Source organism: Protopterus annectens, chromosome 3.part0, assembly GCF_019279795.1.
Source record: "Protopterus annectens isolate FY-2018-M chromosome 3.part0, PAN1.0, whole genome shotgun sequence".
Taxonomy (NCBI): Eukaryota; Metazoa; Chordata; order Ceratodontiformes; family Protopteridae; genus Protopterus; species Protopterus annectens.
In genome coordinates this window covers 1,272,371,004-1,272,388,736 of record NC_056731.1, presented here as the reverse complement: position 1 = coordinate 1,272,388,736, position 17,733 = coordinate 1,272,371,004, and positions in this window count along the sequence as shown.

Genomic DNA, 17,733 nt, shown 5'->3' with positions numbered 1-17,733 from the left:
GTAGTACTTTGGAGAGCAAAGGCAATAGGGGGGGGGGGCATAAACTGATAAGTTTTTCCAGCTGAAGGACAGAGCATCCACTTTCCAGGCTTGTTTGTGGGGAGTCCTTGTGCAAAATTTGTCCAATTGGTAGTTCTGGGGGGAGGCAAACCGGTCTATATCTGGGCTCCTCCATTCGCTTGTCAACATGATGAAAATCCTTGGTTCCAGTTTCCACTCGTGTGGGTCCATAAGGTTTCTGCTTAGTCAATCTGCCAGTGTATTCAATTTTCCTGGCAGGAATTGAGCTTGTAGGTGCACTTGGTAGCTCAAGGCTGTATTCCACAATGCCATGGCTAGTCTGCAGAGGGGTAAGAATGCGTATCCCCCTGCTTGTTTATGTACCACATAACCACGGTGTTGTCCGTCTTTACCATTAGTTGTCCTGGAAAAATATAGTCCTTCAAGGCTATAAGAGCATTCTGTACAGCTAACATTTCTTTTTGATTGATATGCAGGTGCATTTGACTTGGGTTCCATTTGTCCTGAATGCACTTCCCTACCAGGTGAGCCCCCCCCCATGCATAGTCTGATGCATCTGTTGTTAGGGTTTGGGCAGCACGGGGAGGTGTGAAAGGTAGTCTCTTGTTTTGGTGGCAGGCCTCTGCCCACCAAAGGAATTCTAGGCATATGCAAGGTATGATAGGAATCATTGTTTCTAGGCTGTGAGAATGTTGACTCCATAGGCTTTTTAGATACATTGTAGTTTCCTCATATGCAGTCTTGCATATGGAATTAGAAGAAAGCAGGAGGCTATGAACCCCAAGGCTTGCAGTATTTGTCTTGCAGATAGCAGGGTTTTTGTGGCCACTTGTTTGAAGCAGGTTGTCAAATGAATTTGCTTTTCTGGCGTGAAGTAAGCCATCTGGGAAGTTGTATTCAAGCTTGCTCCCAGGAATGTAATTTGTTGACAGGGTACCAGTTGTGATTTATTTTCGTTTAAGGTGTACCCCAGACAAGTTGGAACCCTTTTTACAAAGGCCAGATGATTCAAAAGTATGTCCTGGCTTTCTGCCTGAATTAGACAATCGTCCAGGTATGGGTATATTTGAATACTTCTCTGCCTGCAAAATGCAATAATTGGAACTAGGCACTTTGTGAATACTCTGAGTGCAGTAGATAAGCCAAAGGGCAGTACAGAGAACTGATGGTGCATGTAGCCTGCTTTGAAGCGTAGGTATCTTCTGCAAGATTCCCCGATTGGGATGTGCAGGTATGCTTCTTTTAAATCTAGTGTTGCCAACCAGGCGTCTTTGTCTGGCACAGGAAATAATTGAAGAGACAGCATCTTGAATTTTGGAATCCCCAGAAAGGTGTTTAAAGTAGACAGGTCCAGGATAGGATGCCATTAATTGTCTTTTCTGGGTACCAGGAAAAGTCTTGAGTAGAAACCTTGTCCATTTTCCTCTTCTGGTACCAGTTGAATAGCCCCCATACTTTGAAAGCACTTATTTTTGAGCCTCTGCCCACTGATTTGGGGGTAGGTCTGGCCACTTGGGGTTGGCAACGTGTGGAAGCGAAAATCTTTATCCCTGGGACACTATATTTAAAACCCATTTGTCCAGGGTAATGAGTTCCCAGTTCTTTGCATGAAGAGCAATCGTTCCCCGCAAAGGGGCAGTCAGAGATAAGTGCTTGGAAATTTTAAAAGGGAGTCACTAAGACAGTTTACAATAGGGGGGAGTCTTGTTATTCCCAGACTTGGAAGTGGAAGCCCCCCCCCACTGCTTAGTTCTGTGAGACCCCTGGGACTGAAACCTTGGGTTTTTGCTGTGTCTGGGTTTGGCTTGAAAAGACCTGGAAGGGTCTGGAAAGGACAAATTCTTAGAGAGCCAGTGTCTACTAAATCTAGGAGGCTGAACTTGTAAAAAATATTTAATAGTTTGCATAGATTTAGCTTTATCTTCCATCTTTTTAAGAACTTCAGCCTTGTTGCCAAACAGGCAGTCCTGATTTAAAGGAGCACCCAACAATTTAGCTTTAACGTGATCAGGCAAAGATTCTTCTTAAGCCAAGCATGCCTTCTAAGCACAGACCCAGTAACAGCAGCCCAGCAAGAGGGCTCTAAAGAATCAAAACCACATTGCAAAGTATGTTTTCCAACTTGTTCAGCAGAATGCATTAAATCCTGTAAGTCTTTACTTTCCACACAGTCAGGGATCAACATCATTTTCTGTTTAAGCAGTCCAACAACATATTGCTGATATTTTAACATATGAAATTGGGGGTTTAAAGCTCTAATGGCCAAGATTGCTGAAGTATAAACCTTTTTACCCCATCTATCCAGCGCCCTGGAGTCTCTATCAGAAAAGGTATGATTTTTAGCAGTAGAAGCCTTAATGCCCTTGGGCTCCTGTGAAATAGTCTCTGGATCTGCAATAGGATTTTTGAAAAGGAACTTGTGGGACTCAGGGGCCCTGTAATATCTGTCAGGCTTACTGGGAGCAGGAGACAGGGAATCAGGGGCCACACTGGATTCAGAGAAGGCATCATCAACAATGTCTAATACAGGAAGAATAGCCAAAGGCCTATGCTGAGGTAGGAGAAGTAAATCCCTAAGCCTCTTTTTTGAATCAGAAAATTCCTGGCTTTCCCAGTGAAAATGCTCCCTTAGAGTATGTAAGGTTTCCCCAAAAGAAAAATCCTCAGGAGGGGAAGCAGAGGGAATAGAGTCCTCTGCATCAGAATCCTCATAAGTAGGTAAGGACAAATCCAGGTCATTAGAAGAGTCAGAAAAAACAGAATCCTGATCAGAAGATTCATGATCAAGCTCAGCCATGGGTTTCTTAGGGGGGGGGGTTGGCTACCCCTGGTTAGAGTGGTTAGATCTTCAACCATTTTTATCATTTGTTTTTTTAGGCATAGAGGCCTGAGCATGTGGCCTGGGCGTCGTTTTTTAGACATGGATTGAGATTTAGGCCTTAGTAATGAATGAGGCGTCGATTTAATATGCAAGTCCGTAGGCCTGAATACACCCTCAGAAGCCGGTGCCTGCACAGTGGCTCAGGACCCATTCAAGGTAGAGATATCCGCGGGTTCCATAGTTGAAGTATCTCGTGGCATACCGGACTCTGAATGGGTCTCAGTAGAGGCCTGCGAATCAAAGTAGCAGGTATCAGGGGCTGCAAAAGCGCCTCACTGAGTACCGGCGAACTGGCTACTGGTTTAGGAAAAGCGACGTTGGCATTTTTGGACAACCGACGCAGGACCCAAGACTTTGTTAATCAGGCAGACTGAGGGCAACCTGCAAGCAGGTTACCCAAAAGTAATGACTGCAACAGTGAAACATGAAGACCACCACCTACAGTGTTACAATCAAAATTTCTTTTTACAGTAAAAGGACATCCATTAACTTTGATGAAGGAGCTAACAATGTGTGTACATATAGAACAGTTTTTGCAAGAAACAGTACCAACAACAAAATTCACTTCTCTATTTAAATTAACATTGGGTAACTCAAAATAGTTATGTACTACCATATCCTTTAAATTTCTAGCCCTTTTATAAGAGGCTATAACCTGTTTAGGCAAACGCAGACTTAGATCTCTGCCCCTAAACATCATGGGCCAAAAGTGTTTGGTATCATCCACAACTCTACAACTAATAATGTTATAAGTTGTGACAAAATAAACATTTTCAGGAATTTCATGCCTCAGATTAATAACATTTCCATTTACAACATTTTCATTTTTAAAAGACATCTGATGACTAGTATTATTATTCTTGCATCTGTCCAAGTAATTCACATTCTTAGGCCATCTAAGTAACATCACTATTTTTGGCTTCTGACACTATGCCTACAAAGTTTTATACATATATTTGGAAATAGTCTGTTTTGACACAGGTTGTCACTTCTTACCTTCACAAGAAATGAACTGATCCGAAGATCTGAAAGATTTAGTTCTGTCAAGATAGTACCAGAGTTAACTGTGGACATCCAAGTTTTGAAGCATCTTTTCTTCCTCATTTTAGGCTCAGGAAAGAAAATGGGGAGATGGACTGTTTTGCTGAAAAAAAACCTGGATATCATTTTAGGCATAAAAGAAGGATTAGTTCTTGGGGAAAAAATGTCTCTGTGGAAAATGAGACACGGTTGACTCACTATAAGAGCTTGCAACTCAGATACTCTTCCTGCATGGCAATCAGTAAAACAGTTTTCCATGTTAAGAACCCCAAGTCAGCCAGATTTGCAGATTCAAATGGATCAAATATTACCTTCTCTAACATAGAATTAAGATAACGAGGAGGGGACACTGGTTTTCTTGTAGGCCTCTTATGCAAATCCCCTTTCAAAAACTTTTCGACATGAGAATTTGTTGAAAGAGGAGGATCCACTGGATGACATGGTTGATAACTGAAACTTGATGGAGGATTAAGAAAGGACATAGAGTAGTAACGCAAACGAACTGTAAAACCATACAACAAACTAGCCCTGAATGGGTGCTGGTTATGTTACTGGCACTAACCAAAACATTTTCGGTTTGCTAAGAAATGAATTTTCTAGTAGCAGGGTTTCTTGTTTCCATTAGTACCTGCTGCATGTTCTTAGTAAAAGGTGCCTAAATGGAATTAATACCCTATCACTCAGGCAGTTAGCTGAAATTGATTGGGGTCGGGGTGCATCAAACACCTCTGATCTTGTACAAGTACATCCATTCTGTGAAGAATCTTGTGGTAATTGCCTCTGGCCCTTTCCAGAATGAAAAACCACTGCTGCCTGTGTCACAAGGTAGTCATAACAATGACTTGGGGAACTTCTTCTGAATAGTCAAAAGTACCCTGGATATCAATGAAAAGGGTGTAAAAGCATACAGGAACATTCCTGTCCAAGGAAAGGAAAAGGCATCTGTCTTACAGGCCTTCTTGCATGGAGTTCTGGAGCAGAAATTTGACAGCTGATTGTTCAGAGAAGAGGCAAAGGGATCTACTTGAGGAACTACCTACAGATGGGGTCAAATCTTGGTGGACTCCCTGAGCATTCTGCTCTTGTCCTGCTCAGCTTGTCTGCCATACAGTCTTGCTCTGACAGAACGTAGGACTGCCTCTAGAGTGAGACTATGCTGTCAAGCATTATCCCAAGCTAAACTAGCCTGCAAAGGGTGTATGACATGTATGGCGTCAAAAAAAACCTTTGCATGTTTTCTCTGAATCCCAGCTTGTGTTAAAGAGATCTCTCACCTACTTGACAGACTCCGGAAACTAGAGAGACTCTACAAAGATAAGTAAGCAATCTAAATATGTAAAATGTGAATACCCTGTGGCCTGCAATTAACTACAACTACAGCTAGACACACTATGAACACACTTGTGCAGTGGATAGCCCAAATGGCTGAAAACTGATGATGTGATTCAGAGACAAAAAAACTTAATACCTGAAGTCTGGATGAATAGGGATGTTATAATCATCTTTTACATCTAGCTTTACCAGAAAACTTGAATGAGGAAGAAGAGGTAACAAGTTGTGAAGTGATATCATTATGAACTTGGGCACCATCACAAACAGGTTTAGAAGAGAGAGACCCAAAAAGTACAGTTTTGTACCTACCATAAATGTAGATGTTCGAAGATCCACATTGCTGCAGTCCTTACACTTGGGTAGTCCGCTGTCCTCGGTCGGCCCGAATATCAAAGTATAAGGCTGACGTCGGTCAAGGCGCATTTGACTGACATCAGGACGTCAGGGTACAAATGCGCATGACTGACGTCATATCCTCAGTCTTTTCTTGCCCCAGATGTCAGAAGACCCTAAAAATAAAGGTCAAAACCAAAAGACAGCAAACAACCAACCAACCACCCTTGCACTAATTATATGTACAATATATACAATATACACAATATGTACAACCCAACCCACACAACCACCTCTAACTACAGAGGGGAAGGAGGGAGGTAAATTGGACTGCAGCAATGTGGATCTTGAACATCTACATTTATGGTAGGTACAAAACTGTACTATGTTCTTCATCTCACATTGCTGCAGTCCTTACACTTGGGTAGAATCCCAAAGCAGAGGTAAGGGAGGATGGCTAACTACAAGGAAGCAGGAGCTGCCAAAATGCCCTGCAAAACAGCAGTGGCAAAACCAGCCCTGGATTTAGAGTAAAGTGGCAGGTGATAATGCCTAGAGAAAGTATGCACTGAACTCCAAGTAGCTGCCTCCAAAATATCCTTGGTTGCCAGTGGCCTCAAAAAAGCTGTTGAAGTGGCAGTAGCCGTAGTGGAATGAGGCCTAATCCCAGCTGGAATCTCCTTGCCATGATGGGAATAACAGAAAGCAATGCAAAACCCAATCCACTTAGAAATAGTTTGTTTTGACACAGGCTTGCCCTGAGAACTCAAAGCAAAAGAAACAAACAACTGCTGAGACTGCCTGAACCCTTTAGTTCTGTCCAAATAATAACGCAACTGCCTGTGTACATCTAAAGTGTGCAAAATCTTTTCCCCTTTATTTTGGGGATTTGCATAAAAAGTAGGCAAATGAATAGTTTGGTTTAAAGCCACACTAGAAACCACCTTAGGCATAAAGGAAGGATTAGTACGTAATGATACTCTATCCTTATGAAAAATCAAGAAAGGCTCAACCGCCATAAGGGCCTGCAATTCAGAAACCCTTCTTGCAGAGGTAATGGCCAACAAAAAAGCAGTCTTCCATGACAAATATTTCAACTCAGAAGTAGCTGCAGGCTCAAAAGGTTGTAGAGTGAGTTTCTCCAACACAAAATTGAGATCCCAAGCAGGAGTAGGAGCTCTTCGTGGGGTCTTATATTCTTTGCCCTCTAAGAAATTGCTTGAACAAAGGATGAGAAAACAATGGTGGGTCCAATCATAGTGAGCCGAAATTGCTGCAGCATGCACTTTAATAGAAGAGAAAGACAAACCTTTGTCTAGTAACTCAGTAAGATATTGAAGAGCCACACACAAATTAGGCTCAGAAACATCAAAATCTTTTGCTGCACTCCAAAATAAAAATCTCTTCCATTTGTCTGCGTACACTTTCCTTGTACTAGGCCTTCTAGCTTCCAAAATAACATTCAAAACTTGCTGAGGAAGTGGAGGCCCACTATGGTTCAAAACAGAATATGCCAGGCTGTTAGGTGCAGAGAGTGAAGCTTGACATTGAGCAAATGGCTGTCCTCCTGTGACAACAGGTGTGGAATCAAGGCAAAGGCCATGGAGGCTTCCGTACCAGACTTCTCAGTAATGGGTACCAGTGCTGTCGAGGCCAATCTGGAGCTATTAAAATCATCCTTGGCTTGTCCTGTCTGACCTTTAGAAGTACCTTTGGGAGGAGAGGCAGAGGTGGAAAGGCATACACATGAAGATTGCTCCAATTGAAAGAAAGAGCATCCACTCTCCAAGCTGTGGGATGAAACCTTTTGTGCAAAACTTTGGCAGCTGATGGTTTAGTGGAGAAGCGAACAGATCTATGTCTGGAGTTCCCCATGACACTGTCAATTTCTGAAATACATGAGGATCCAATTTCCACTCGTGGGGATCCATAATTTGTCTGCTCAACACATCTGCTAAGGAGTTCTGTGCTCCTGGCAGAAACCTTGCCTGAAGATTGAGCTGTAAACTGAGAGCAGTCTCCCACAAAATCATTGCTTGCCTGCATAGAGGATAAGAATGCGTTCCCCCTTGCTTGTTGATGTACCACATGACAGTTGTGTTGTCTGTTAGAATCAACACCTGCCCTGGAAGAAGTAATTCCTTGAAAGCTATTAATGCTAACTGGACTGCTAACATCTCCTTCAAGTTGATATGTAGATGTTGTAGTCTGGCAGGCCACTTGTCTTGTATCCACTTTCCATTTAGATGAGCTCCCCAAGCTTTGTCTGAGGCATCTGTCGTTAAAATCTGACTCGCCTCTGGCCGGGTCACAGAGTGTCCCTTGTTTAGGTGACATTCCTGAGCCCACCACAAAAATTCCTTTTGAATGCAAGGTATTATTTGAATGACAGTGTCCAGATCCTGGCAGTGCTGTGTCCATACATTTTTGAGATACCATTGTAGCTTCCTCATATGCAGTTTGGCATTGGGAAGCACCAGAATACAAGATGCCATGAACCCTAAGGCTTGAAGGACTGTCCTTGCAGTCAGCCCGGACTGATGAGATAGTTGATGGAAGTAAAGGGATAGACTCTTTTGTTTGTCCGGGGTTAAAAGGCCATCTGGGATGCTGTATTCAGTCTCACACCCAGAAAGCACATGTCCTGAGAGGGTACTAGACTGGACTTTATTTCGTTCACAGAATACCCCAGGCATCTTAGCACTGCTATCACATATTCCAAATGATGAAGAAGCTCTTCCTTCCTTGAGCCAGAATCAGGCAGTCGTCCAAATAAGGATAGATCTGTATTCCTTTTAGCCTGAAGAAAGCTATCACTGGAGCCAGAACTTTTGTGAACACTCTGGGCGCAGTAGATAAGCCAAAGGGCAATGCAGAGAACTGATAGTGAGAAGTCCCAGCTCGAAAACGCAGATACTTCCTGCAACTTAGTCTGATAGGAACATGAAGGTAAGCCTCCTTGAGATCCAAAGTTACCATCCAATGATCTTTGCCCAGCAGAGGTAAAAGCTGCTGCAACGTCAACATTTTGAACTTGGGAATGTCCAGATAAGTGTTGAGGATAGATAAATCCAAAATTGGTCTCCACGTGTTCCCCTTCTTTGGGACTAGGAACAGGCGAGAATAAAATCCTAGGCCCACTTCTGGCATAGGGACTGGCTGTATGGCCCCTATTTGGAGCAACAGAGAAACTTGCTTGTGAGCCTCTATTCTTTGTTGAGGAGGAACGTCTGGCATGCCTTTGAAAGGAGGCAAGGTATGGAAATAAAACCTGTAGCCATGGTGTATGATATCCAATACCCATCTGTCTTGGGTAATTAAACTCCAATTTTCTTTGAAAAGTGCCAACCTTCCTCCCAAAGGTGCTGCCAGACGAGAAGGCTCTGGCAGCTGAAAAGGTAGGTCATTGGGTCTGTTTACGAAAGGACTGACCCCTGCCCTCACCCGAAGACTATGCAGGAGAACTCCCTGTTCTAGGCCTGAAAGAGCCCTGAGCTCTGCCCCTACCACGTCTAGATCTACCCCTAGACTGGGAATCATAAGAAGGATACGTCCACCCCTTAGTAGGCCAATTTCTACTAAACTTTGGAGGCTGGACCTGCAAAAAATCTTTAACAGTCTGCATAGACTTAGCCTTGTCTTCCATTTTCTTTAAAACTGACTCAACAGGAGAACCAAACAACACGTTAGATTGCAAAGGAGCATCTAAAATCCTTGTTTTAACATGGTCAGACAAATTCTGATCCCTCAGCCAGGCGTGCCTGCGAAGAACTGACCCAGTGGCAGCCACCCTAGACGAGGCCTGTACAGCATCAAAACCACATTGCAAAGAATGCTTACCCACCTGTTCAGAAACATGCACTAAATCTTGCAACTCTTTACAATCAATACCTTCTGCCAGAGCATCAACCTTAGCCTTCAATTGTGAAAGGAGATAGTTTTGGTATTTCAACATGTGAAACTGGCAATTCAAAGCCCTCATAGCAAGAGTGGAAGAAGTATAAACTTTCTTTCCCCATCTATCCAAGGCCCTGGCTTCTTTGTCTGCAGGAACCGGATTCTTTACAACAGAAGCCTTAACACCTTTAGGCCCCTGGCTAACAGTTTCTGGGTCTGCCCTAGGACTCTTAAAAAGAAACTTATGAGCTTCAGGCACCCTGTAATACCTATCCGGTTTAACAGGAGCAGGAGGCAAAGAATTAGGATTAAGAGAAGCCTCAGTAAAAACATCTTCCGCTACATCCAAAACAGGAGGTATAGCCAAAGGCCTATGCTGGGGTAAAACAAAAATTCCCTAAGCCTTTTCCTGGAATCAGAGAAGTCCTGACCTTCCCACTTAAAATGCTCCCTCATGGAATGAAGAGTTTCTGAAAAAGAAAAATCCTCAGGAGGAGAAGCAGAAGGAGTAGAATCATCCACATCATAATCAGAATAAGGAGAGTACTCCTGCAAGTCTTCAGCCGAAGACTCTGAAACATCTGAAGCCTGCTCAAAACTCCCTAGCTCAGGCTCCACCCTAGGTCTCTTATCAGGAGGGGGCATAGAACCCCTAATCAAAGTAATCAAGTCTTCTGCCATTTTAAGCATATGCTTCTTGGGCACAGTTCCAGAAGAACTAGGGGTGACACCAACTGAAACTGAACCTGGCCTGCCCCTGGGAGAAGCCTTTGAAACAGAAGGAGAGGGCCTAGCCACCCTAGGAAGGGAGGGGAGTATAGTAACCTGAGAAGCCCCCTCAGCCTGACATGCCTCCTGAGAGGCCACATCTTGCAATAATAAAGTCTCACCCTGGGAACACAAAGAAACCTCCGGTTCTTCTAGCCTAGGCTTAACTGCCTTGCCCTTGCGCTTCTTCGAAGAAGCGGGCGTCGGAGCATCCGACGGCATTTTATAATTGCACCGCTTCCCAAAGACTAACCTGGCACAATCCAACCTTCTCTTTATAGTGCGTTTATTGAATCTAGCACAAGAGCGACAGCCAACAACGTCGTGCTCAGGCCCTAAGCAAGGAATACACAAAGTATGATAATCTCTATGCGGTATCTGTTTCCCACAAGAAATGCAATTATTGACTTTTTCTGACATCCGGTAAATCACTGAAGCAAGAAAAAACTAAAATATTCCCCAGCGGGGTACTTAGCCAACTTTGAACTCGGTCTGAAACTTCGAAACCGAAAAATCTCAGAACGCCAACCGGCACTTGCAATGCTGCTTCTGCATCGGACCATGCGGCAAAAAAGACTGAGGATATGACGTCGGTCATGCGCATTTGTACCCTGACGTCCTGATGTCAGTCAAATGCGCCTTGACCGACGTCAGCCTTATACTTTGATATTCGGGCCGACCGAGGACAGCGGACTACCCAAGTGTAAGGACTGCAGCAATGTGAGATGAAGAACATCTGGTCTCCATGCATTTTTCTCTCTCTGGCACTAAAAACATTCTTGAGTAAAAACCTTTCCCAACTCAAAGGAGGAAATGGTTCTATCACTCCCTGGGACAGCATCTGTTGAAGGACACAGTAAATAAGAGTCTGTTCTGGTGGAGAAGGAATTACCCATGGTGAAAAGGAGGGATTTCCTCCCACTGCCATCTATAACCTTGATGAAGTATTTTCAGAACACATTTATCTGAAACTATCAGTTGCCAAAGACAGCCTTCTTATGCGTTTCCCAACTCAGACAAACCAGGCCACCACCTACTGCTACTAGATGGACTATCCTAATCCTCAATGTAAAAAACACAAAAAAAGATTGCTTGCGTGTGTAATGTAACCACAAAACAAATTAAACAAGCTCCCTGGACAACTCAACATCAATTATTAGGGATCTTTAAAATGATATAAAGTGCAAAAATCAATAAAAGCAAAAATAAAGCAGTAGCACTTCATTCCCTAGAAAAACAGTCAGGGGGACTGACTGTGTGGAAGTTATCAGTGTGGCAGAGGTCCGGACTTTATACTACATTGTACCATCCCCACTGTGTATGCCCATTGGTTCCAAGAGGTAAGGTATGCAATAGGCTGTTCATGACTATGTGACACTGATGGCTCTTGTCCCCCAACTTCCAGACAGCACCCCTAAACCACAGACAGCATGCTCAGACAAATGCCCCCATTTCCTCTCCCTCAAAGAGAGGTAGGCATGCTCAGCGTCTTTATTCCACTACTCTTTACAACATCTCCAGCAGGCACCCAAATTGCTAATCAAACTCGAGTCACCTAGATCACAGTCAGATTCTTTATCCCTCTACATCCATGATACTGGATTCCTACTTAAGAAATAGTTATAACAAAAAGAAAATACTGGAGCAGTCTGGATAAAATACATACATTACTTAAAATTCAACATTATAATCCAAAACATTTTAGTACTGGTTTGTTTTTGTGGAGGGTAGATCAGCAACATTTATTGCAGCTACACAGCCTACAGAAGTGTAGACAGACAACTACATCTATTTACTTATTTTGCAGGCAGAAGCAGCAGAGTGTGTGTGTGTGTGTGTGTGTGTGTGTGTGTATATAAAGAAGTGGAAATGTGCATTCACTACAAGAAAACTGGTAGTCAAAGCAACTGTAGGTCAGTCTTCAATTAATTCAAGTCAGCGTGAGATGCAGAAAATCTTATAGTCGTCTTTGGTCACTGGCAACCTACTTTGTGTTATGTTCTTTCTATTTTAACATCAGAGGTTACCCACTATGCAACTACCCTAAATCCTAACCACACACTATTAAGAATGAAGCGAACAAAAATTAAACTTAAAAATATTTCTCTATAATAATAAAAATCTTCAGCTACAACAAAACATGACAGTTCTCTCTGAACTATGTTTACTTTAACCTACTTCACTGTGACACTCAACCAAAGGGAAATCTATTTTATAGCTCATCTGTAATATTTTTGTCCTAGTTTTCCATATTAACAACTCAATATATCAACGCAAAAATTAAAAAATAAATAAAAAATAGAAAAAAGGAATATAATGAAACGTACCACAATTTATCGGACATTAAAGACATTTATAAATTACTTAAATGAGCAAAGGTAGAACCCAAACTGATTTATTACTGCTCCTGACCAAATCAGCTTGAAACGAGAGTTTTTCAGACAGGCAAATAAAAATGGACAGACAGCTTATAAGCCACTTGCAACATTTTCTCCCTCCCTGAAGCTGGAATATTTTCATAATTTTCAAACAAGGCTCCGTATACAACTACTGACTCTACTTTTTCCTCCTCTGTTACCAAGTGAGGAAATGATGACTGCTATTAAAAATAATGAATAATGTGGATTCAAATAATACAACCTTGGCAATGACTACAACAATGTAGTCTTAGTTCATCATGCTCAAAAATCATCTCCAAGTCAAGATGATTTACTACCAGAAGACAACTGAGCTAATACAAATCTGAACTTTCATGTGTCAGAAATTAACATGGTTTGGTTTAAAACCTTCTATACTTAATTATAATAGGGCAAGAAGCTTTAAGAATGCCATTTCTGTTAAAGTAATCACACTTTCCACCTCTTCTACATACCAATGCATGGTGAAGCAAATTGGGTACTATGAGTGACCATATTTATTTATATATCATTCTAGTTTTACTATAAAGATAGCAGATGCAATGTACAGTATTTCCAAATTATTTAAAGAATTTAAATGAGATTTTATTACACTGTATACATCCTTGCTGTGTCCAGTTTTGATGAATGACATTCCACTTCCTTATTCAAAGAAAGTGCAATATCAAAACAGAATGTCTCCAACATAATTTTGCATGTCAAATAAGCAATTTTATTAGGTTACACACCAGTAATAGGTTGCTTAAACTAATCTGCATTATATGGTATATATTTTTTCTACAGGAGACAATGCACAAAACTTGGAAATTATTAAAGAATGCAAATCACTTGTTATCCTTTCTGTGAAATAGGCCTGGACATGGAGGTACCTGGGTACAGGTTACTCAGGAATTTCTGTTGGGTGGGATAAGGTGGAGTAGCAATCTACATAAACACACCAATGTGAAAAGGGGCAGTGCACTAACGATTAATGTTGAGGGTAGCTGCTGGATTGATAGAGTGCATCATCCACCAGACACATCAACAGAGGGGGATGACAGACTAAGGGAGAAAATAAAAGAGTGGGGTAGGAGGGAGAGAGTAATACTTATGTGGGGGTATGAATCTGGTAGGAGCCGACTCAGGTATTCCGAGTTTTCTGTTAAGACAGGCAGCAGGAGTTGATTGAGGTTTTGAACTAAGCAGACTTGGCCAACTGGGGCAGGACAACATGAGAAAAGGCAGAATTCTAGGTGTAGTCCTAACCAGTGCACAAGCTTACCATGCATGTCCAAGTAAAGGCACTGTTAGCTAACACTGATCACACCACTGTGCTGTTCACAGTAAGGGGAATGTTCAAAATGAAGAGACAAACATAACATTGTGGGATTTTAAAATAGCAGATTATGCTCTTCTGAGGGGGAGGTGGTTGACAACCCATTACAAAGTGAGGTAGTAAATAAGCTAGGGGAATGCAACAGTGATGGAGTACTGACAGCTATGGCCAAGAGCATTAGAAAAAGGCAAAAAAGCACAAAAGAATGGCCAATGTGGCTACACGAGAGTATAAGGCTAGCAGAGAGCCGACAGAGGAGGAGGAGGAGGCATGGTACATGGATGACAGTAAAAAGGCAACAAAACAAGCAACAAGACCAGAGGTTACAGTTGAAAGGGATTTAGCAGAGCTACATAGCAGAAAGAAGGAGAGAGAGAAAGAACTGACCAGAATGAGAAAAGATGACAGATGACAGGGGAAATCACTGAGAAATAGGAAAACGCAGAGGTGATGAATATTTTGCTTCAGTCTTCATAATGGAAAGCAAGGGGGGGGGTGAAGAAAAAATCCAGGGAGCTACACACAGATTAACAGCAGTGGCAGGGAAAGTAATGGACAGAAGGCAGTGATGGAAGGAACAATGTCAAGAATTAGACAAGTAACTACAAGTGTACAACCAGGCTCTGTCATAGGTCCATGTTCTCCCATGTGTTTGTCTCAGACATACATAAGGGAAGACAGAAAAGGATCCTCCTCTTTGTCGATTACAAAAAAGTGTAACAGTGTAGGGTGGGGGAAATCTAGCAAATCATTTTAAAAGACTGAACAAGTGGTAGAAATTTGGCAGTTGAGGGTGAATGGAGACAAATGTAAAGTACATCAACTGGATACCAGCATCCATGGTATGAAGCAAATGTCTGTACGATAAACAGATGACAAAGCAGGAAAAGGATCTGGGAATGCGGACTGGAACATTGGGGACACAGTGACAGGACAGTGGCAAAAGCTAACAGAATGCTGGAGTGCATCCTTAGGAGGACATAATTCAGAAGCAAACAGGCAATGTTTCCACTTGGTATGGCCCTTTCTGACCACATATTGATTAACATGTGCAGTTCTGAAAGTCACAGAGATAAGCTGCTTGAAGGAATTCAGAGGAAAGCTACCAGAAAGATCAGTGGGATTGAGGAGAAGGAATATGACCAGATGCTAAAGTAAAGAAAATTTCTTGCCACCTTAAACCAGAAGAGAAGGGTGGGACATCATTACTAGAAAGGCTCACCCAGACTCTGCTACACTTTACTGTGAGGGAAAGGTTAGTTTGCTTTTTATTTGTTGCATTACTTTATTGCCTTTTTCTATTTTACTTGTATTATGCTTTTAACTGCATATTAAAACTTGGAGAGACCCACAGCTCTGACTCTTGAGTCAGGCAGAATTTTTTCCCCCACCCTCATTACTGTAGTGTTATGTAACACCACTGTTAGTTGCCTTCCCCTTATGTTAATTTGACCATATATCTCATTTCCTCTCTGTTTTTACTGGCTTGTGTGAATAAGCGCAAAATTATGATTTTGTGAAATCATTCCACTTCAGCTATTTAAATTTATTGGCCATCCTACTGTATTCCATAGTACCAGAATACAAAAGTGACCACCCCCTTTCAGTCTATCTTGCTGTTTTAAAAACAGTGACTCTCCACTAAAACTTAACCTTTTAGACAGGTAAAACTTAAGTTACCTACTTTCACATCTAACTCCTCTAGTGCACACTGCAGTGTTTAGGATAAACCATTTTTTTCATCTTACCTTTAAGCATCCCTGTGACTTGCACTTGCTTTAAAACCTGCTGGAAAGCACTAGGAAGTCAAACTGATACAAGCACTCAACTCTCCTTGTTAATAAGGAGAAATTAATTGTAGGCACTAAACAGCCTATAACGGCAAAGTACCATTTGGACTTTACAAAAAAAAAGCACCAAACCAGGCATGTCCAAGGGTCAGCTTCCAGTGATTTCTCCTGTCCACCTGGTGAATCTGGGCATACTGGGGCAATGCAGCAATTGCCTCATGTACACAAACAACCCTCTCCTCCTACCACCCAACACTACAACCTGCGAGAGATGCACTTACATAGCCAAACTGGAAGCAAAGCTCTCTCCACCCAAGATTGTGCTAGACAGTCAAGAGGAGAAGGTTAACACCCGCACTACACCTCAAGCAACACATAGCCGTTCTAAACCCACACCACCAACACTCATACACAGCAACACTAAACCTACATATGTGGAGGCCCTTGACAGTAACCTGCCCAAGCAACAAGGACCTCTGAAGCTGAAACGCAAACGAACACCAATCACAACCAAAGTGTCACTTGGCTAACACCACCAGTGTGCCACCCAACAGCAGCCCCTAAGGTAAGACAACGTACCCAACACTTTAGTCATAGGTGACTAGTCAGGCACACTGATGTCCCACTCACCAGACTGAACAAGGAGGAAATTAGTCAGATGCCCGTTGGGTGCCAGTATCTGCCACATAACGCATGCACTCAAGTCACTCCACAACAAGTACAAATATGACTCTCTCGTTGTCCATGTTGGAGTGAATGACTTCAGAAGTACCTCCCTGGACTACATGAAAAGAGACATGGAAGAGCTCTGGGATCATGTGGCCCAGGCAGGTATGACCCTAGCCCCGAGTAGCATCCTGCCTTCATCCAGAATGATACCACAGTATAAGGTCAAAATGATTGACTTCAACAACTGGCTAAGCTTCTGGTGTCATTCGAAGGGGATCCAGTATCTGTCTGCCTGGGACGACATGATCAACAGACCACGATGTTTTGCCAGAGATGGTCTGCACCTGTCGCCCCTGGGATTCAGGTTACTGGCCAAGGCTCTTGCCACCCCTATAGTGCCTTTTTTAGGCAAAGTTCAAAGGACAAAACTACCACCGTAACAGGTACAAGCATGCAAAATCTGAAGGTAACGCTACTCAGTGCTAGAAGTCTAAACATCAAAATGCACTCTCTCGAGGCACTCCTAAAAATGGAGAACATCTGATATCTGTGCAGTAACTGAGACCTGGTTCAAGGCTCCAGAGAGCACCCCTGCAATACCAGGTAACAACTTTTACCACACTTCGGCCACCAAACCAGGACCGAAACACTAAAGGTGGAGGAATGTCCATATTCACCAAGGATATTCACAACACCAGGCTAGTTGCCACACACAATGGGTCTGAAATTCTCCAGGTGAAACTAACACTAGGTAAGACTGCAATCCAAATTGTAGCTTGATACAGATCCCCCACTATGCCCCAAAATTCTCACTACACCTTTCTAAACATACTAGAAAATATTAAGATATAACCAAACACCCTAATACTGTGTGATTTCAACTACCCTGCCATTAAATGGGAAAACTACTCGTGTACCAACACCTTTGCCCAATGGTTCTTGGCATTCATAAATTCCAATGCCCTGGATCAACTAATCCTTAGTACCACCAGGGGCTCCAATATCCTAGACCTGGTCATTACTAACATGGGAAATCGATGCTCCACACCTATGGTCACTCCCTCGTTGGACAGGTCTGACCCTTGACATCCACATCCCAACCCACATCCCCCAGTAAGGAAACCTCTATAAAAAACTTCTCCAAAGCCAGCTTCATGCTACTCAAGTCAGAAGTGGCAAACTTCATGACACGCATGCAGACGGGAACTGAAATTTCGACTGCTGAATCCTACACTAAGGCACTGTACGAGCAGATCCACTCATGCATGA